The 22,787-nt window shown below is 38.3% G+C and overlaps 1 protein-coding gene across 1 annotated transcript in view; it reads left to right on the forward strand.

The window, feature by feature from the left end:
- Positions 1 to 289: 289 nt before the first annotated feature.
- The window catches only part of pthlha (parathyroid hormone-like hormone a), a 32,406-nt gene continuing 9,908 nt past the window's right edge, over positions 290 to 22,787 (forward strand). The window contains exon 1 of the mRNA XM_067390795.1: positions 290 to 335. The gene's annotated coding sequence lies outside the window, so the exon portion shown is untranslated. The remainder of the gene's footprint in view (positions 336 to 22,787) is intronic.

Raw genomic sequence — 22,787 nt, forward strand, 5'->3', positions numbered from 1 at the left:
CAATAAGTAACTTTGTAACTACATGTCAACTAGCAGTCATTAAACTTAATATCTGCTAACACTTTGTTTTGATGGTTTATAATAAATGTCTATAAAAAATTCTCTTTAAAGTTTAACATTTGACTTGGGCGTGCTGACATTGGTACATTTTCACTGTAAGTATATATGTTGACTTTTGTAGATTGGTCAAAACATTAACAGTATTTCTATTTTGTTGCAGAAGACATTCGCTAAATTACACTTCACGACAGACACCGAGGCATGAGTTAGGCTAATGGCTTCAGTTCTCATGGGTACTTGGACAAATTGATCGGTGATTCTTGACGCTCATTATGGTAAGAGTAACACTTTCAACATGTTAATTTGTGCAGAATTGGTAGTTAAAGAATTCTTTGCTAATGTTAAAAAATAATGAACTTGTGAAATTAGATTTTAAATGTATTTGTTTGCTTTGCAGACAAATCAGCGCAGTAAAAAACCCAAAGTGGCGAGGGAGAGGTTGACTGAAGTCGTATTTTACTGCGCTTTTTTTCACTGTGTTTTATGATGTGGTTTTCTCAGGGCCATGTTTCCTCCACACAGCCACTCAAACGGAGGCAAAAATAATGAGTACAACTGCATGTCGAGTGGGTAACATGGAGAAAAAAAACAGCACAATTAGGTGAATTAAGTTGGGCTGCGTTCTGTTCAAGCTGAGTCTGATTTCCTCCATTAAACTGAGCAGGGGAAGCACTTTATAGAGCAGAACCGTCCCAGTGAATATCCCTGGCGTCAAAATAGCTGCCCTGTCGCCTAGCGCACAACTGTATTTTAAACAACTTGATTAAGTTGAAATAACCACCCCACCCGAAAGGCAATGAGTTATTACTGCAAAGTACAGACGGCTTTACACCCCGCTGGCAAAGCAAACTCAAAAATGCCACATTGCTTTTTGTTGGAATGTTCAAGAGTTTTAGTGTACACATCAGTAAAGACAATAAATATTCAGTAATATTATTGATTTAGCTGCACTGACTCTATCAACTGAGAGCAAAATTTGAACTGAATTGAGCTGAATAATGACATCTCCAGCATCTGTTATTGAACTGAACTGAATCAACACTGAACCGTCTCGATCTGAATAATGACACTGTTGTCTTCTGCTTTACAGCTGAAATGAATTTGAACTTGTGAAGTTTTTCTTTTTCTTTGGTGCTCAGGAAGGTTGCTAGGTAGATATTTACTTGCCAGTCAATATGGTGCATTTTTTTAATAGCACTTTACACATTGTTTCAAAGCAGTTTTACAGAAAATCATGTAAATGTTTACATTGAATAAAGGACGGGATAAAGGACATTGTGCTTTTCAGAAGAATGGAGACAGGAACTAAAGAGAGCGTTACTGGGAGACTGGGAAGAGAGGAGCTGCAACAATGGAGAATATATGAAAAATAATATGTTTTTTGAACATTCAAATATTCTAATAGAGCCCTGAAACAAAATCAAGACTTTGTAAAGGGGCATATTAAGACATTTCTCCTTATTTGGAACCTTTTTGGCTTTAAAATTGAGTAAGAACTCTAGGCTTCTGTATAGAACCCTATTGAATCTTTTTTCTTACAGTCATTAATATGAAGTGGCTTCTCTGTGATTCCCCGGGTTGTGTGAACGGTGTGTGTGTGGGAGAGACAGCCAGTCTGTTGACACTGGGCGTCTCCGCGGAAAAACAGATCGTCTTGCTGACGCTTCGTCAGACCATCAGCCGCCCCCCACCCTACAACTGCAATTGAACACAGCTGTGTGTGCCTGAGCCGATATCTGTGGGGTCTCTCGAACCCGCGCACTCACTGTTTATCACTGCAGAGTGTGTCTGTATGCTAAAGAGACCCTTATGAGACAGAAAAGGGCTACAGTATACACTAAATCTGAACCTCTGGTGCCTTATTGTGTCATTGTGTTGTTGAGTGGGTGGATTTTATTTGGCACCAGAAGCTTTAAATTCCCAAGTCAGCACAACAAATAGCAAACGACACAAAAACCATAATCAACAGTGGCTTCTCAGACTCAGACTGGGGTACTTTTACCTTTCAAAAGTGTTCATCACTCTTATGTTTGGGCAATTATTATATTATTGCCATGCAGATGAAGAAACTAAGGAGCATAAATACACAGGATAATGATGACTCAAACTACAAACAGGTCAATCATATACAATGAGAACATGCTTAGCAAGTGAGGAAACAAAATGAAATAAAAAAACAGGAAACTAGTGCTGCGTCCCAATTCACATATAAACCCAATTCCAAAAAAGTTGGGACACTGTACAAATTGTGAATAAAAACAGAATGCAATGATGTGGAAGTTTCAAATTTCAATATTTTATTCAGAATACCACAGATGACATATCAAATGTTTAAACTGAGAAAATTAATCTCATGGGATCAACACATCTCAAAAAAGTTGGGACAAGGCCATGTTTACCACTGTGTGGCATCCCCTCTTCTTTTTATAACAGTCTGCAAACGTCTGGGGACTCATGATGTTGTAATTGATGCAGTATATGGTCTGGCATTGTCATGTTGGAAAATGCAAGGTCTTCCCTGAAAGAGACGACGTCTGGATGGGAGCATATGTTGTTCTAGAACTTGGATATACCTTTCAGCATTGATGGTGCCTTTCCAGATGTGTAAGCTGCCCATGCCACACGCACTCATGCAACCCCATACCTTCAGAGATGCAGGCTTCTGAACTGAGCGCTGATAACAACTTGGGTTGTCCTTGTGCTATTTAGTCCGGATGACATGGCGTCCCAGTTTTCCAAAAAGTACTTCAAATTTTGATTCGTCTGACCACAGAACAGTTTTCCACTTTGCCACAGTCCATTTTAAATGAGCCTCGGCCCAGAGAAAACGCCTGCGCTTCTGGATCATGTTTAGATATGGCTTCTTTTTTGACCTATAGAGTTTTAGCCGGCAACGGCGAATGGCACTGTGGATTGTGTTCACGACAATGTTTTCTGGAAGTATTCCTGAGCCCATGTTGTGATTTCCATTACAGTAGCATTCCTGTATGTGATGCAGTGCCGTCTAAGGGCCCGAAGATCACGGGCATCCAGTATGGTTTTCCGGCCTTGACCCTTACGCACAGAGATTGTTCCAGATTCTCTGAATCTTTGGATGATATTATGCACTGTACATTTACATTTACATTTACATTTATGCATTTGGCAGACGCTTTTATCCAAAGCGACTTACATTGCATTATACTACACATTTGTATCTGACTATGTGCAATCCCTGGGATCGAACCCATGACCTTGGCACTGCTAGTGCCATGCTCTAACCACTGAGCTACAGGAAAGCTAGATGATGTAGATGATGATAACTTCAAACTCTTTGCAATTTTTCTCTGAGAAACTCCTTTCTGATATTGCTCCACTATTTTTGGCCGCAGCATTGGGGGAATTGGTGATCCTCTGCCCATCTTGACTTCTGAGAGACACTGCCACTCTGAGAGGCTCTTTCTATACCCAATCATGTTTGCCAATTGACCTAATAAGTTGCAAATTGGTCCTCCAGCTGTTCCTTATATGTACATTTAACTTTTCCGGCCTCCACCTGTCCCAACTTTTTTGGAATGTGTAGCTCTCATGAAATCCAAAATGAGCCAATATTTGGCATGACATTTCAAAATGTCTCACTTTCAACATTTGATATGTTATCTATATTCTATTGTGAATAAAATATAAGTTTAATATTTGTAAATTATTGTATTCCTTTTTTATTCACAATTTGTATAGTGTCCCAGTGTACAGTTTTTTGGAATTGGGTTTGTACTCCCCTTCATGAATAGTATTCAGAACTAGAATTAGTGTGTCCCAAATCGTAGTATACTACGTGTATAAAAACTACAAACATGGCGCATGTGCAAGACCGACGGAGAGATTTAGAAAAAGGGGTTTGAGTGATTAATAATAAGTATCTAAACTGATGAAAAGATATTTATTCAGTGTTAAAATTATATTTAGTTAGTCAAAATGTTGCACATTTTTGCATCCCAGTTTCTACATTGTTCTACCAATCCAAAATGATAATGATCTCTACAGACTGACACCTGACATTGAACAAATGCTGATCTTTTGCTCAGTGCGGCCCATCTGTAGAGAGAGAAAAGGCTGCCATATTGAGTCAGATATGTTTTTTCATCTGCGGTACAATTAAACAAAATCTACTGGTTTCAAACCATCACCACAGACTTGAAGTAAACACACATGACACCCAAACAAACCCACATACACTCTTCATGCACACAAAAAACAAATACCCACACACATACACACGCAAACCACACGCACATAAATAAACACACCTACACACACATACACAGGAGATGGTTTGCATGGTCACTTTCTAACTGAGACCCAATAAACACATGCAGTGAGCCACAAACAGAGAGAATTAACAAGAAATTGAATCGTTTCACCACTGGTGTTATTAGAACTTTCACGATTTTTTTTTGCATTTTCATTATGCTTAATTATGAAAATAAAGTCACAATGCAAAAAATATAAATATTGTTGGTTAATGCATTACCTAACAATGAGCAATACATTTGTTAAAGTATATAAATATAATTACATATACATAATTAGATATTATATATTATTTGTTCATTTGTCATTGAAAAATAATACCTACAGTATTTTAAGACCATCATAACGTTAAGGGTCATATATATATATATATATATATATATATATATATATATATATATATATATATATATATATATATATATATATATGCAAAATATTATTTATATTTTTCCAATTGTTTCTATATTTAATTTTGATGCAGTATGACTCGTGGATGGGATTCATCTAGATATGTCTGGCTGATATAGATGGCAGACGTCTGGGAAAAAGACGACAGATGATACATATCCACTTAGCGGCAACTTAGAACCAGTGTGACCCACAAGAGCCCACATTTATCCACACAACATTCACATCTCTCCTACTCTATTCTGAGCACATGTATAACCATCCCTTTTTAGCCCCGTCGTTCCCCCGCACTAGTCCATCAGAGGTCTGAGTCGGGTCCAAACGCAAGCCCATGACATCAGCACGGCCGCACGGAATCCCGCCCTCATCACACAGTTTACAGTAGGGCAAAAATAAGGCCCAGACTGACAGAACTCTAGCCTGTGTTTGTTGGCAGAGCGCAGGGCATTTGTGGTGATGGCTGAGGTTTAGCGTAATCAAGGGTTGGAGCTTTAGAGAGACAGACAGACAGAGTGTGAGAGACAGAAGAGAGTGGGTTATGGTTCGAGTAACGCTTTGACACCCTAATGACTGCGTGACCCTGATGTGTTTATGCTGAAATTTGTACAGTGCAATTTTCACACGATAAGCTTTTGAACTGAAACAATTCATTCCTATGGAGCCCTTCACATTAGGTTTGAAAAATTGCATCGCAACATATCACCCGTTTAAATACGGTTACATTTCAGCAAAACAAGTTATAGTTTGCATTAAAGAGGACCTATTCTGTGTTCTTTAGTGTGTAATGTTGCAGTTTGAGCATGAAAAAGCTCTGCAAAGTTCTTCTCTATATCAGTGTCAGTGTTTCTGAACTCCCTGAAACGCCTCCATTGTAGTCTTGAGTTTACTTCCGGGAACGAACACGTCACATTTCAATAATTCCCGCCCAGGGCCTTGTTGAGTTAGTTAGTAGTGTGTTGAAACTGGCGGTTATGATAAGGGGCGGGACGTTTCTCAAACACCAATCACAACACACTGCTTCAGCCGACCAATCAGAGCACATTGTGCGTTTCAGAAGGAGGGGCTTCATAGAGACAGGAACTAAACAGAGCGTTACTGACAGACTGGGAAAAGTGGAGCTGCAATAATGGAGAATACGGGGAAATTTTGGTTTCGGTAAAAAAATGAATTTTGATGCATCACTAGTTTCTAAATCTTTCAGACTTCAGTAGCTGTATCTCCTAATGTGAATAGACTTTAGCATGCGGTTCCTCGCTAACAGACTGACTCGGCTCTGGCAGAGCTGCATTGAGACGCCTCGTCCAATAGAAGGTGGAAATTGGTCTCAGGTGTCAAGTATGTCCAAACGCATGTCTGCAGGCTGCTGTTAGAGGCCATTTTTCACCTCATTTATTCTAATAGATGTGACAGATGAACTTTTGGAGGCCCAGTTAATGGAAGAGCTTCTGTTCTTTTTGCATAGATGCTTCAGCAGAAACTCTTTCGTAACTTGAGTCAGGAGACAGTCATAAGTGTTCGGTATCTGGTTCACACCTCTTCTCTGTTGTTTCTCAGAACGTTAGGCGCGCTACATACATTTTCTGCAGTTTTCTTTCTATTTATGCAGGTCAACTATTGTGGAAGAGTGACATTTTGAGAGAGTCTTACTGAGAATGTTGCATATTTATAGCGGAAACCTTTATAATAACACACCAAGTTTAATGGCACGTGAAGGAAACTCTATCGCCGATCTTGAGGACCGAGGTTTCTTACTGTTATGAAAATCTATAGCAAAGATGAAAACTTATATTTTCATTATTTAAAGGAAAAAGATTTGCAAATAAATAACCATGTAGTATGTAAAAAAAAACTCCTAATTAAGCAAGATATCCATTTAACATGTAATATATATAACCAAACATAACTTACTTGTTGCATTTTCTGATAAAGTGCCGTGTGTGTCGATACAGGCAGATGGAACAATTTGTGGTGCATAAGAGATGTAAGCTAAAGTTAATACTGAAGTAAAATAAAAATGAACCTTAAAAGAAAAAGTTTCAGAAATCGTTCTAATGAGAATAGTCTACACCACAACGACACAGATGAAAAATATAACTGAAATCACTTTCAGAATTATTTTTTTTTAGTTGTTGAATGATAAAAACATTGACAGCCAATCAGAATCCACCAGATTTTAACAAGCTTGTACATTTAAAGCGCTAGACGATAAAACTGCAGCGCTCTTATTATAAACGGAACAATATTGTGCTTTGGTGTGGACGCTAATATAGTTCTAGTTATCTTTCTTAAGATGAACGGACCTTAACACTAGCTTTTTTCCTAAAATTATAAAAAATGTTCTAGTCTAAAAACTAATTATGCACCATTAAAACTTAAACTGAGATTAAAAATCCAAATATTGTCAGTGCCGATAGCCTCGTGGGCAGCACCAACATATTGCACCGTTGCACTTCGGGCAACCGAGTTTGAGTCCTGCCTCACAGACCATTCCCGATCCTATTCCCCTCTCACTTCGATTCCTGTCTGTTTACTTTCCTATCATAATAAAGGCAAAAACAGCAAAAATAAATCTTAAAAAAAAAAAATCCAAACATCAACTCCAGAATTGCGAAATTTTCTAAACTGCATTTGCGTCTATGTTTGCGTATTTGCATAAATTTGGTTTCTAGTTCTAAAGGTCCACTCCAAGCCCAAACAAGCCAAATGTCACTGTGGATTTGGCGTGACCCGTGCTCGCTTCTATCAAAAAAAGTCAATACAAATGCCACGGAACTAAATTTAAAATTATTCGTCGTAAAGTCATCGGTGGGGGTGGGAGTGACTCATCTCTATATGCGACTCGATAAAAAGAGTTTATTCTATTTCAGACAGATGTGACATTTACAGTTCACTCCTCCTCCAGAGCTGCAGATCGCAGACAGCAGGAGTGACCGGCGGGAAAGATCGCATGCGTCAGTGATCGCAGCCCTGCAGTGGAAACGCTGGCCAGTGAAAGACGCAGTGAATGCTCAGAGCTGTGAAACAGCAACCACAGCAGCCACACACACACACACACACACACGCTGCGCTGCTGGTCTGGGCCTCGCTGTATGTGGTGTTCCCTGTCATTAAAGCATTATCCAGCACAGTCTGTCTGGCCCTCAGGGAATCCCCTGTGTACACAGTGTTGGCGTGGGAGCATCATGGGGCATGGTAACACGTCGGGTGTTGGAACAGTTTGTGATGTGCATCTATTTCTTGAAGAAAGAGGAATTTTTAAATGTTGCTATTGTTTCAGAACATTCAAAAGTAATGTTTGCAAAATGACAAATTGAATGTCTACTTGACGATTACATAACCAAGACAAAAAAAAAAATATATGATAAAACATTGATGCTTTGAATGCTTAGAGAACATTCAGAAAAAGTTTTTATAACTTAATGGGAACATCAGTAAAATGTTCATAGAACATATTTTTGTTAGCTGGAATGGTGCATAGTTGTAGTGCATATTGTGTAATTTTTTAGTTTTTTATGCATACATTATAAACGCAGTCAGATTGTTCTAAATGCACATACAAAGTGCACAGCTGCGCATTCGCCCAGGCCTGTTATTTCACCGCTGGAGATGGCAAAAACATTAGACGGCCACGTTGATGAGCGTTGATACCCGCAACTGTAGTTTAAAGACATTTTTATCAGTGATAACTTCTGGAAAGGAATAGCGCAGACACTGAACAAGGATGAAACTTTCTAGTGCGCATGTGTCGAGTGCCTGTGTTCGTGCGCTAAGCATTCGCATCAAAGCTGAAGTATACTAGAGCTGTGGAAAGCAGCTCAGATCATTTAATGAGAAATGTTTAAGCTCATATTGCGATCTCTGGCAGATCTGAGATTTGTTGAGGGGTCATTTTCTCAGGAGAAACATCTGAGAAGCAGCTCTGTATTTAATCTCATTGCTGTTTATAGGCAACAAGTGAGATATTTAAGAGGTCTCATTTGTGAGTTTTCTTTCCTTTGGGAAGCGTCATGCAAAACACGTCGAGCCCAATTTCAAAAGTGGGCCACACAGAGAGTATCTCATCACTGTGTTCTGGAACTAAACAGCATCATTGTTCTGTTTTCCTCCCACAAAGCCCTGGAAACCTCACAGCTAATCTGTGAAGAATGAGGCCGGTGACATTTTCAGCAAATGCATTAATAATCCGGCAGTTCTGTCAGATCGCTTAAAGTCGTCTCCTAGGTTTTTAACATTTTCTAGAGATAATGTGTGGCTCTACAAAAAAAGTTTTTCTTCAGTATTGTCTTGTTGTCCAGTACAATTAAAATAGCAGATTTTAAGATCATTTTCTTGTCATTTACTGTCATCAGTTTGAAGAGGATCTGACTGAGCACTTGTAAGTTAGTTAAAGTCAATAAGTTTGTTACTAAATTTCATAAATCTCTGGTGACATCAATCATTTAGTAGTCTTAAACTCCTTCAAGCTCACGCTCATCTGCATACACCTGAGTGCCACGCCCATATCTCAACAACCAATCAACTGATGCATGGAACCAAGTCCCGCCCCATACGTTTATTCTTTGGTAATAATCTGTATGGGGAAAAAATGATCACTACTTCTGCAACCTAAAGTACCGTGAAGTTGGGTGTGCATTCACGTATTTGTGTTTCAGGCCTAAAATCTATAACCTTAAATATAAGCAATGATAATAACAGTGATTTGACTTGACTTGTCACTTTTCAGAGCACAGTTTTGGCCTCCCCAAGCGATATTTACAGTGTTTGTGAAGTGTAAAGTTTTTCTTGTGCCGTCTTACACGAAGGCGATTAAGACGCAGCGCAGTTTTGTAATTCCAGCCCCATTATTCCACTCGCTGTGCTCGGGAAACAGCCAAGATGTAGTTGGCCCATGGAGGAAGATGCCATTCACTGAGTTTTCCAGCACAGATGAGGCCGCGCCCCACCAACAAAAATCTCCACTGGAGAATTCATGCTGACATGCGCGACACAAGCCAAACAATGCACAATAAATAGACTGTTACATTAACCGTGATACGAGCCAGGGATGCCAAAGACAAGCATTAGGGAGAGAGAAAGTTAAGTGTTGTTGAATGCCTGGCTCTACATGAGAAGCTTCGTCCTGGATTGTGTTCCGCCCTCGACTCTCTGCCGCACAAAGCAAATCGGACACATCACCGGCTATTAATAGCAAGAGCGATCACCACAAATTAATTACAGACTTTGGATCTTCCAGCATATATGTTTAAGACAGTTCCATGTGGAGCGTTGTGGAAGTCAGATGAACACGCTAAACTCCAGCGCTCAAAGAGAAATGCAGACATGTATCTGGGTCGAGTGGGAAGGACTGCAGATCCAGTAGGGATTTGAGATTCTTGGAAGTGGTTGTAAACCATAAAATCTCAAAATAAGATTTGGTCCTACATTTGGCTGCAAGAGTACCAAAAATTAAAGGGTTCACACACACACACACACACATTTCTGTCATCCATTATTCATCCTCATGCTATTCCAGGTTTGCATGATTTAATGCAGAACACAAAAGATGTTCAGCAGAAAGCTTGTTTATATGCAATGTAAGTAAATACGCTGTAAAGAAATATTATCATCCTACACTTTGCGTGAGGAACGGGCTCAAATTCAGAGCTTTATTACCTAAAAATCACAATTTAGCTCATGCATCTTGACCATCAATGATATTTAGTGGCATTAACATCTTTTTTGTTGTTGTTTTTGTCTATGCAATGAAAGTCATTGTTGTTTTTGGACCTCAGTGACTTTCATTATATGGACAAAATTATTATCTTCTTCTTAGTTATTGTTTTTTTATATATGTCTGTATAGTTATATAGATATACATCTTATTTAATTTCATGAAAACAAGTTTTTTTTAGTTAACATATTTTATTGAAATGAGTTGAAAATATTGATTTGTAGAATATCATATAGAACATTAAATACAGCCTCAGATAATATCACTAGACTTGTTTCTATTACAGCAATTTAAAATACATATAAAGTGACAACTTCCTCTTTGTAGTGGGCGAGAAGTAATCAGGAGCATCTTGGGCTAATTCAATTAGCACAGACTGGTCTTAATTACGGCCCTTCAAAGAGGCTTCTTTAAAAAACGTCTCATTGTAGTTTGCTGAAATGCGTTCCATATCTGTCTATTTCAGCTCTGTCTCCACAACAAACTGTGAATGCACACATGTGGAAGCATTTTAACTGTATAATTCTTCTCAATTCAGTGCTGTAATAAAGCAAAGGCTCTTTTAAATGCGCAACATATTGCATCTTCTCTCGGCTTTGATGGGCAATATCGAATCTTGCTAATGAATTTTTCCAGTCGAGTGCAACTTAGCATGTGTTATCCGGTTATAAAAGAGCCTTTCCTCGAGTCGGACAAGATCCAATTATATGCAGTTATATATAGTTTTAGTTTGTAGCATACAAATTTCATCAAATGATCTTTCAGTTGTTTGCACATAATGTGTTTCGGGGGGAAACGGAAGTGATGTTGTGGTGTTAAAGCAACAGTTCACCCATAAATGAAAATTCCATTGTTCCAAATGTGGTTTGCACCTTGATTTTGTTGCTGTCCTGCAGTTTGTACTCCATTTTATCTTTCTGTCAGTCTGAAAAAGCTCGGCTATCTCATGCCAGCCAACAGGAAAACAAACTCGTTCACTTTCCCTGCGAGCGTGTGATTATTAAAGTAGCCATCGTTTCTGTTGGACTGGCGAGCAGAGGAACATGTAACGGTAGGCCCTGAACTGACCTCATAACATCCATCTTCTTTTTCATGCCTTCAAAAAGACGGATGTGTTTAAAGTGGGATGCCTGGTATGAGTATAAAATACCTGCCTTCCACAGAAACCACAGCCATTTACCTCTGAAGAGGAAAAAGGGCTCAGGAATTCGACTGACCTCCGGGTCAAAATTGCTCTTATGTGTTTCGTCTGGAAAGAAAGTAGTTCGTTGAGGAGCGCTACACAAATGTGTTGGCTGCAAAATCCCACCGTCACTGCCAGGTGAATTTATTAGGAAGAAGCAGGTAAAAGTGGAGTAGGACGCGGATCACGGGAAGAAGAAAGTCAAAGTTTCGGATCAAAGCGAGAAGTGTTTGAGAGGCGCTGGCACTCGAGACGGACCACACAGCACCAGCACTGGACCTCAGCAAATCTCCTGATTCATGCGATCTGTCTGAAGGGCAATGCCAGTGACCAAAGGTACTTGCTACTATTACTTCAGAGTCTTAAATATGCCATCGTTTCTGTTCGGACAATAATTAATCACAGTTCATAGTGACCGAGTCTGTCAAACCCCGAAAAAGCACAAAAACGCAGTCTGTACGACTTGTGCGCAATATTCAGACAATAGCAGGGCGTGAGGATCTAGAAAATGGATTTCTGATTATTGATTGCAACTTTTCAGTGATTGCATAACCATAAAAAGACACATTTCAGCAGGTTTGAAGTCAACATTAGATGCCATTGGTTCTGGTGTGTCTGAAAGATTCACTTTGGTTCTTTACTCCATTTATGTTTTATGAAGATTATCTTTTCTTCCATATTGTGACGTACATCTGAGTGCAACAAGTTATCGAAAAAGAAAACATTTATGGTGGTTCTATGTTTGATTGGTTGTTGATTGGGTGTTTTGATGTGGTCATGGCACTCAAAAGTGTATGCAGATTTAGTGTGAGCTCGGCAGGGGCGGAGTTTAAGCGCACTTCCTGATTGGAGAATCCTGCATACGTCACCAGAGAGTTTGGATAAACATTACCAGGTCAAAACATTTTTTAATAATGAACTAAACTTGTTTCCCAAACATGGGATACAATAAAGTTTTTTAGCATGGAAAACTTTTAAAGGTGCCCTAGAATTAAAAATTGAATTTACCTTGGCATAGTTGAATAACAAGAGTTCAGTACATGGAAATGACATACAGTGAGTTTCATACTCCATTGCAATCTCAACATAACACCGACTGTTACGTAACAGTCGGGGTCATTAATATGGATGACCCCAATATTTGCATATGCCAGCCCATGTTCAAGGCATTAGACAAGAGCAGAACGTCTGGATCTGTGCACAGCTGAATCATCAGACTAGGTAAACAAGCAAGAACAACAGCGAAAAATGGCAGATGGAGCAATAATAACTGACATGATCCATGATCCATGATATTTTTAGTGATATTTTTGTAAATTGTCTTTCTAAATGTTTCGTTAGCATGTTGCTAATGTACTGTTAAATGTGGTTAAAGTTACCATCGTTTCTTATTGTATTCACGGAGACAAGAGCCATCGCTATTTTCATTTTTAAACACTTGCAGTCTGTATAATTCATAAACACAACTTCATTCTTTATAAATCTCTCCAACAGCGTGTAATGTTAGCTTTAGCCACGGAGCGCTATCAAACTCATTCAGAATCAAATGTAAACATCCAAATAAATACCATACTTACATGATCCGATCCATGCATGCAGTATGCATGATGAACACTTTGTAAAGATCCATTTGAGGGTTATTTTAGCTGTGTAAACTTTGTTTATGCACTGTATATTATAGTCGAGAGCTCAGGGGAGGGTGGGGAGCAAGAGATTTAAAGGGGCCGCAGCCTGAATCAGCGCATAGTTAATGATGCCCCAAAATAGGCAGTTAAAAAAAAACATTAAAAAAAATCTATGTGGTATTTTGAGCTGAAACTTCACAGACACATTAAGGAGACACCTTAGACTTAAATTACATCTTTTGAAAAGACATTCTACGACACCTTTAATTGAACACAATGGTAAATCTGCATTTGTCTTTTCTCTCATATAGGACCTTACAGAGAAACCTCTGAGGAGGATTGTCCTCGTAGTCACGAGGAAAGTGCTGAGAGTTCTGCTGAACGTTAAGTTACAGCAATGTGCCGCTGTTGAGGTGGGTTTCAGAAGAGCGTAAGGTGTGAGAGATTGAGCCTGCCGAACGCGGATCGGGAGTTTTGCGCCGTGACAGCAGTTGCTGTCTTTAGATGCGAACTGCTCAGCGTATACAACAGAATTATGTAGAACTACTTGTCCTCAGCAGTTCGGATCCATTTAGCAGTGACAGGCAGATTCTCAGCTAACAATTTTGGTTCCCAGAACATTCTGGAAAACTAAGTTTATGCATTTTAGTCATGTTAGTTTTAGCATGGTTCTCATTGGATTGTCATTCAGAGAATGTTAGTTTATGGTTACAAGCTTTAGAACCTTAAAGGTGCCCAAGAATGCTTTTTCACAAGATGTAGTATACTGTAAGTCTAAGGTGTCTCCTGAATGTGTCTGTGAAGTTTCAGCTCAAAATACAAAATGTTTATTTTTAATTAATTTTTTTAACTGCCTATTTTGGGGCATCATTAACTATACACTGATTTTGGCAGCGCGCCGCCCCTTTAAATGGCATGCTCTGTGAGTATAGTATTTATTTTGATGTTTACGTTTGATTCTGAATGAGTTTGATAGTACTCCGCGGCTAACGGCTAATGCTACACTGTTGGAGAGATTTATAAAGAATGAAGTTGTGTTTATGAATTATACAGACTGCAAGTGTTTAATAATGAAAATAGCGATGGCTCTTGTCTCCGTGAATACAGTAAGAAACAATAGTAACTTTAACCACATTTAACAGTACATTAGCAACATGCTAACGAAACATTTAGAAAGACAATTTACAAATATCACTAAAAATATCATGCTATCATGAATCATGTCAGTTATTATTGCTCCATCTGTCATTTTTCACTGTTGTTCTTTCTTGTTTACCTAGTCTGATGATTCAGCTGTGCACAGATCCAGACGTTACTGGCTGCCCTTGTCTAATGCCTTGAACATGGGCTGGCATATGCAAATATTGGGGTCATACATATTAATGATCCCGACTGTTACGTAACAGTCGGTGTTATGTTGAGATCTTTTAAACAAATGAAATTTATATAAGAAGGAGGAAGCAATGGGTAATGACTCACTGTATGTCATTTCCATGTACTGAACTCTTTTTATTCAACTATGCCAATATAAATTCAATTTTTGATTCTACGGCACCTTTAAGAGCACATTTCTTAGAACATTAGGAATTGGAACATTAGGAATTGGAACATTAGGAATTGGAACATTAGGAATTGCTCTAACGTTAGAAGAACGTTCTATGTTTGGTGGGATTAACCAGTATAGAGCACGCTCTTCTTAAGTTCTTATTTGGTTGTCATGAAAAACCTCCCTGAAAAGGACAGTTAATATATGATTATAAAAATAAAACCTAAAAATAACCATTAGAGAATGTTCTGTATAGGTTTCTATCTCAAAATGTGTTTCCATCGTATTTTATGTGCATGTATCAGATAAAAAATGTATCCGACTCAAACAAGCGCATACGTTTTTTTAATGTGCATTTTTAGAAATTATGCGAATCTTTTATGCGATATCCCAAAATGTGCATAGTTAACTAACGCAGACCTTATTGTCTGCATACAATAACATTGCATCATTTGCATTATTTTTGACCAGATCTTCGCCTCTAAAAACTCTTCCAAAGCACATGCTTCAGGACAAACTGCAATGTGAACCAGACTTTATGCAGATCAAAATTCTGGCTACTAGAATGACCCCTAACCCACAAGCAAACAAACACTTGGTATCGACACCACAAAATACCGAATCCCTCATGAACTCCTGAGGCGAAACGCACACAATCTGCCCACAAGTAGACCACAGATAATCTTCATTGCAGTCAGGACTATGTCAGACCCTAATACTGTAATCGTCTGGAGTTTTTCGTGTTTTGCGGTGCCCTTCCCAGTCAGCGGTTGGAGCACAAAGAGGGAACGGGAGCAGGTCATGATACACACGCCACGGGCCAGCGGCAGCACAGTAAAGCCCAAACCACCAGCAGCGTCCGCAACTAAACATAGCTCAACCTCAGCTCAGACAACCTCTCTCTCTCTCTCTCCGCGGACTCAGATTAGCTGTGACGCTAAGCACACAGCAGTGGGCTGAAAAATTGACCGCCGCGCTGAGTTTGGAGCGCGTTCATACACTCGCCAAATTCCTCCACATGAAGGCCTGACTTAATTATCACGGTTTAACACCACAACAGAGCTGTGTCTCCTCGGCTGTTTTCATATTTGGCTTTTAAATGATAATATTAATGTGCCTGAGAGAAGTTTATGTAGCATTTAAGCTTATGAAATAACAGTCATTTGCAGTGTTGAGTATCACCGTGTGCAGCAGTGACGCGACGGGGCAAGTTTTCTGGGAAAGTATGTGTGCATGTGTGTGATTTTTGTCCCCCCCCAAACTGGTGTGAATCACACAAAAAACACTGTGAAAAACGAATAACATGTGATTTTCTGTTTTAAAAAAGAACAGGCAAGTTACTTTGGCATACGGTTTGATATAAAACCCCACAACCCACACTTTGCGAGTGTGTGTGTGTGTGTGTGTGTTTTGAGGCATCGTCTAATTTCATATGCAGCATGTCTTGTGTGTGTGTGTGTATGTGAGGCGGTAGTGTTGACTACTCAGTGATGTCAGAAGCAGCCCTGAACCTCATATATATATATTTTGAACATTCGACTGCTTCACAAGTAGCAGAGGAGCTCAGCAAGTCAAGACAACTTCAGACTCGAGTCTCAGCATCTCTCTCACCTGCCATCAGGACAAACCCAGACTGATTTCAGGACAGTTAATCCAAAGACTTTTGACCAGCAGAAGAAATATCCGTATGGATTGTTAAGGCGAGTTTGTGGACTGCCGTCCTGATCACTACAGTGAGTATTTTTCATGTCTTTAAAGCAGTCTGTTTGTGAAATATTCTTCTTTTTCTTTTCTTTTTGAGATGATATTAGTGTAATGTTTCTCCACACAATGGTCTTATTACCGAGATGTTTCTCATTCATGGCTCAGGAAACTTCATGTGGTAGTTATTTAGTTTATTCCAAAATATTACTGAAGCAACTTATAATAGATTCATTAACAAGTCATTTTAGTATCACGTCAGGTAGCAATAACTCAAAATGTCTGCGATATGCTCTCTTTTATGTCTCAACTTTGATTTAGTTTGTTTGGGGAAATAAAAACAGACAGTACAGAGCTTTAAAATATGGATCATTCGCTCTGTATAGAGTTTCATATTGAAGTTTCTGACTGCAGGTTTAGACTGATGTACGCTTCAGTCATTTTAGGATCACATCAGAGAGCAGTAACTCCTTAATAAACTCCACATTTTCATTTTTTGCATGGCAGTTTGGACTCTGCTTTGATTTATTTTGTTAGGAGAAATAAAAACCTACACAAATGAGTCAACAGTAGGGAGTATAGAGCTTTAAAATGTGGAGTTTATACTGTAAAAAGTTTGAGATTTCTGACTTTAGACTTCTTTTATGCTTTCATTTACTAAATGAAAAAATATGCATTAAAAAAAGGTTTTTATTTGGATAATTCAAAATCAACCTTAAGATGTGGATCATTCCCTCTGTGTGGAGTTTAATGAGAAATGTTGGAGCTCAGATTGAGATCTCTGACTTTCCATGGCAAATCCGAGCACAGTTTGAGATGCTGTTGAGATTTCTTCTGGAACTCTGGAGTTACAGTTAAAATATGAAAGAGATCTCTCATATTTCCACAGGCTCTCACAGAAACCCAGAGTTCTGATGAAGCACGTGTGAATCCTAATGAAGTTCAGCTCTGGTGTGTGTGTGTGTCTACAGCTCAGAAAATATCTTGTTGTTGTGTGTTTGAGTTGGGTTGCGATAGAGATGACAGTAAATCATTGATCCTCACTGATCAGATCAGATGGATCTTGATGAAGAGCTTCAGCTGAAAATGAAGTCATGGTGCTGTCAGACATCTGTACATGAACTCGATGAACTCTTAAAAGATCCGCTTTAATATTTCAGATGTTTCTCATGAGATTAAACGGAAAACAAGTCCTCTTATTCATTCTCCTCATTCTCAGATGTGTCTCCTCGAGTGTTTCACAACAGATCTCAACAGTGTCTTACACTTCACTCAGGTTTACAATGATTTGCCATCGAAAGTCTCTAGCTCAATTTCAATAAATCTATTTATATCTATATCAATATATCTATATAACTCAGAACTGTGTATATTAGTTCTGTCAATTGTCAAAATAATTAATTGCACATTTTCTGTAATTAATCTGTATGAATCTACTTTTTTTTAATTTCTGGGGATGAAATGAGTAATTATAGCTGTTTACTGTATTACAGTATAATTGAAGCCATCATTTAAACATTTAGTAGGCTTTAAAAATAATACAAAATATAACAACTGTTAATTTCAGTGAACTTAATAACATAAATATAAACATAAACATAACTTAAAAACCCAATATAATAAATTAATATTAATATAGCAGGGCTCATTTTTGGGAGTCTGGAGTTGCTGATTAGATGTGTGAAGACTTAATGACTTTCTAGACTTTATTTTCATAGCTTTATTTATGCTTCAGACTCACCGTATCATCAGGACTGGTCATTCATATTCAGATATCAAGTATCTTCAGTAAAGTATCAGAGCAGCATCTATTAATGCATTATAATCTCAAGAAACAAACTCTGTTTATAATTACTGAATGAAAAATAGATCCATTAATTTGACAAAAAGGGTTTTCAGTTTGACGTTCTGTTCGGTGCGAGTCTGAATCGTAAAGTAAATGGTGTGATATAATAGTTTATGACTCCTGGAGAGAACTGAGAGAAGTCCACAGAAAAGACATTAAATGAAGCCAAGACGCTGCCGAATGTGACTTAAATCTGGGACGAGGAACAATGGGGGATATTTTCTGGTTTAACCCTTCGTGCACCAACACTTGAGCCTTTAACCCTTAGTTTGATGGCTCTGTCCGAACCGTTCATTATAATGTGACTGATGCAGCAATTAAATATTCAGAATAAGATCAGGAACATGCATTAATGGGGTCAATTTTGATTTTATGATGGCTTAAACATCTGGAAACATTTTCACGGACAGATCCTGTAAAGTTTAATTCAGATTTAACTGTAAACGTGAATCGTCGCTGTACTCTCGTTTAATTATATCGCCCTTCCCGTATTGAATCTGATACAGTCGCCCTAATAAAACATCCTTGGATGGAGAGAGAGATTACACGACGTGAGAGAGAGAGAGACGGAGGAAAAAAGCAGTAAGATTAAAAGTGAACATTTGTTTTGTGTATGTATGCCTCTCTCTGCCAAAAGCCAGTAATTTTGGATGAATCTAAAACAGCTTTCCTGGCGCTGTCCCCACTTCACGCCTTCTGCCAGGAAAGACTTTTTTCACCTGTTTATATGCAGGTAAAGTATACTCTACAGAGTGCCCCCGAATGAGGTCTTTTTTTCCAACTCAACACGAAACCCTTATATAAGTGTGTGTGTGTGTGTGTGTCGGTGGACCACAGGAGCTGAAACAGGTAGACAGGACCTGTGTGACTGAAGTGGAACTTTAACTACATCAGCATGTAAACTTAAAGGAGCCTGTAAAATGCGAGAGGCCCATACATCACTCTTTATCATTAGTGCACTGTTGCCTGCATGCAAAAAAAAAAAAATGTTCTTCCTCAGTATTTTTGTCTTGTTTTCCATTACAAATATCTACAATCTTAAATTAAAGAGGACCTATTATGTCCTTTTACAAACCCTTGATGTTGTTTTTGTCTCTACTAGATTGAATGTTGATTATTCTCCTCATATTCTCCATTGTTGCAGCTCCTCTCTTCCCAGTCTGTCAGTAACGCTCTGTTTAGTTCCTGTCTCTATGAAGCCCCTCCTTCTGAAAAGCACAATGTGCTCTGATTGGTCGGCTGGAGCAGTGTGTTGTGATTGGTGTTTGGGAAATGCCCCGCCCCTTACCATAACCGCCAGTTTCAACACACCACTAACTAACTCAAGCAGGCCCCGCCCCTTTATTCTGCATGTGAATTATTTAAATGAGAGACTTCAATGGAGGCGTTTCAGGGAGTAACACAGACACTGATATAGAGAATTAACAACTAATTTCTCTTCTCAAATAAAGAATATTTATACTGGAAAACAAGACAAAAGTACTAAGCAGGAACATCATGTTTTGTGCAGTAACAGTGTGAATCAGGTACACAACATTACAGGCACAGGTAATAGGCAGTCAGTGACAGACACACACACACACACACACACACAGACAGTAATAGAGTTGTTTTGTAAATAGGGCCTTTATATTGTTCCACAGACCTTCAAAGAGAAAATCGGACTGCCTCGAGCTAAATGACGTGAGAAGTTCTGTCAAAATCTGGTGCATTTGCCAGCGTTAGTAAATACAAACACATTTGTGTGCAGCAATGTTTTTTTTTTGCAGAACACATCTGAAGCAAATCAAAACCCCAATTACTACACAACGTTTAGTGATTTAAAGTCAGCATGAAACTACTTTATTTTTGTAATCTGATGTATTTCTGTGTAAATGCCAATGATTAAAAAAAAACACCTAGGGGAGGGGCTTGATCTCAGGTGTTGGAAATTGATTGGATCGTAAAAAATTGGGCGTGTCATTGCAGAATGAATGGAAGGGAGGAGACTGATGACATCAGCTGACAAGAAAAGTTGTTTCAGACGTGGAGCTAGTTATTATATTTTAATAATTATTATGAAGACAAACACGTTTTATGTAATCTAGACTGATGAATCATTCACAATAAGACCAAGAACATGTTTTAAGAAAGTAATTCGAGTGTGTTTTAATTCCATGTTGACTTTAAACACAATCAGACACACCCAGCCAATGACTGACGCTCACTGAAACAGGACCGGCATTTTGTTGTTTTGTAAACAAGTCGACCTTTAAATTATTCCACAGATCTTCAAAGAGAAAATCTCACTGCTAAATGACATGAGAAGATCTGTCAAAAATATATTTGAGATGAAATAAACTATGACTGGCTTTTTTTGTAAAGTCATCTGAGGCACTTTGTATTTTGTTTTAAATACGAGAAGTGATAAAATTAAATTTGCTCTTTTTACCGCTTTCACATTATTTTCCATCATTCTATGTAATCCTATTTAGGCCTTAAATTGTGTTTATTAAACGTTTAAGAATCAGAAACTTTTTGTTAGTCACATCTTATTATTCAGCAATAATCCAAAAGCCAGTGGGAGAATCCTATTGGGAATTTGTCAAGGGAACCACTTCAAAATTTTCCGTTTAATTCAATGTCAATTCTTTGTACTTATTTATGAATTTTTTAATTTTTTATTTTTTTAAAATTCCGTCATCACTGCGGCACTCGATTTGTTACAAATTAATGCTGTAAATCGATTAAAAAAAATGAATAGCACATTTTTCTGCAATTAATCGCAATCGCACCTAACATTAAAGTTTTTAATCTATTTTTATGTTGCATCATTTATTCTCCAAATTAACATAGAAACAACATTAACACAGTATATTTTAAATCTTTGATCTAACAGGTATGGCTTCATTGCATAAATTATAAATTAAATATTGATGAATCCTTATTAAAGCTACAAAAGTTATTCAGTCATGAGCAGTGGGTGATTTTCTCTTTGTCTTTTGTTCTTTGATGAACATTAATGACACAGCAAGTTTATTAGGCTGCTGTCACTTTAAGACCTTCCACTCATCCGAAAAAACAGATGCTGCATTAATTGCATTAAATATTTTTAATGTGTTAAACTGAAAAAATCACAGCCCTAGTTACAATATTTATTTTTAAATAGACACAACTTCTGATTCATTAGTGAGAGATCAAACTGAGGATGCGTCTGATTTAATTAGAAGGAGGGAGACGGAGAAAAGGCCAAACGCATCAGCTGGGAGGAATTCCTTGAATTCTCCGCACAAGTCTGTGGGTGGGACGAACACTAATGTAAAAGACAGCTGTGAAAATCAATTACTCTTGTTAAATGAGAAGCCGTAATGAGTCACCCTTCTGGGAAAGAGGAAGTCGGATGAGTGCAGATGTGACAGACGGATGGACCTTTGAATTAACACTTACGAACTGCCAGTGTCCACAGACCAAAATAGTTCAGCAATTAATTTAGGGTGATGTTAATACATACAGATCTCTTTTAAGCATTAAGGTAATTGGTTAATCATTTACATTCTTTTACTCACCCATGTCATTGCAAACCCATATGATTTTTCTTCTATGGTGGGTCGTCAAGCTCCAAAATGATCGTAGTACTAATACATAAAGAAGACTTGAGTGCTATATTCCAAGTCTTGTGAAGTCATACAATAGCAAAATCACAAAATACTACCTTTCACATCTCATTGGCTCTTGTAGTGGAAGTATGAGAACCAATTGTGTTTGGTTATGCCAATCTCAACATCCAACAACCAATGCATGGAACCAAGTCCCACCCAACTTTTTTTCTTTTTTGATAATCCGTTACACTCATGGAAGCAAATATCTGTAAATATCTGTCAACCTCTCACATTCGACCTTACTAACTAACGTCTTCCTCAGCTAACCTGTTAAAACTCTGATTGGAAAATTCAGTGAGATGTTTGTATGATGATCTGGGCTGCCGGGGGCCGAAATATCCAGCGTCACACATATAAATTTGATAAAAAATAGAAAGTTTGATGCAAAAAACCCCAGCAACTTACTGCTCCAGAAATCTGCTGAGTGACAAGTGCTCACGGCTGGCCAAAGCTAAAGATCAGGGAGTGCGGAAAATGTCTTTGCTTACGAGAGCTTACGTGTTTCTGAAATCTGGCACCGAAAGGCCAACAATAGCCTTCAGTCAGTGTTCACCACACACACACACACCTGCACACACTGTCAAACTACATCACCTGGGGAGGTTTATGACTCCTTACTAACACAAAATGTCAACGGACTTACTTTCAAAGGTAAAAACGCAAAGCAGATCAACAGTTTGAAGATATTGTGTGCTTGAGTTTTAAAGAAAGAGACAAAAGTTGTTTTTATGACTAGTTCTGAAAGTGACAGAAAGCTGACTGGCTTTATTATCATAG

Source organism: Chanodichthys erythropterus, chromosome 8 (assembly GCF_024489055.1).
Source record: "Chanodichthys erythropterus isolate Z2021 chromosome 8, ASM2448905v1, whole genome shotgun sequence".
Lineage (NCBI taxonomy): Eukaryota > Metazoa > Chordata > Actinopteri > Cypriniformes > Xenocyprididae > Chanodichthys > Chanodichthys erythropterus.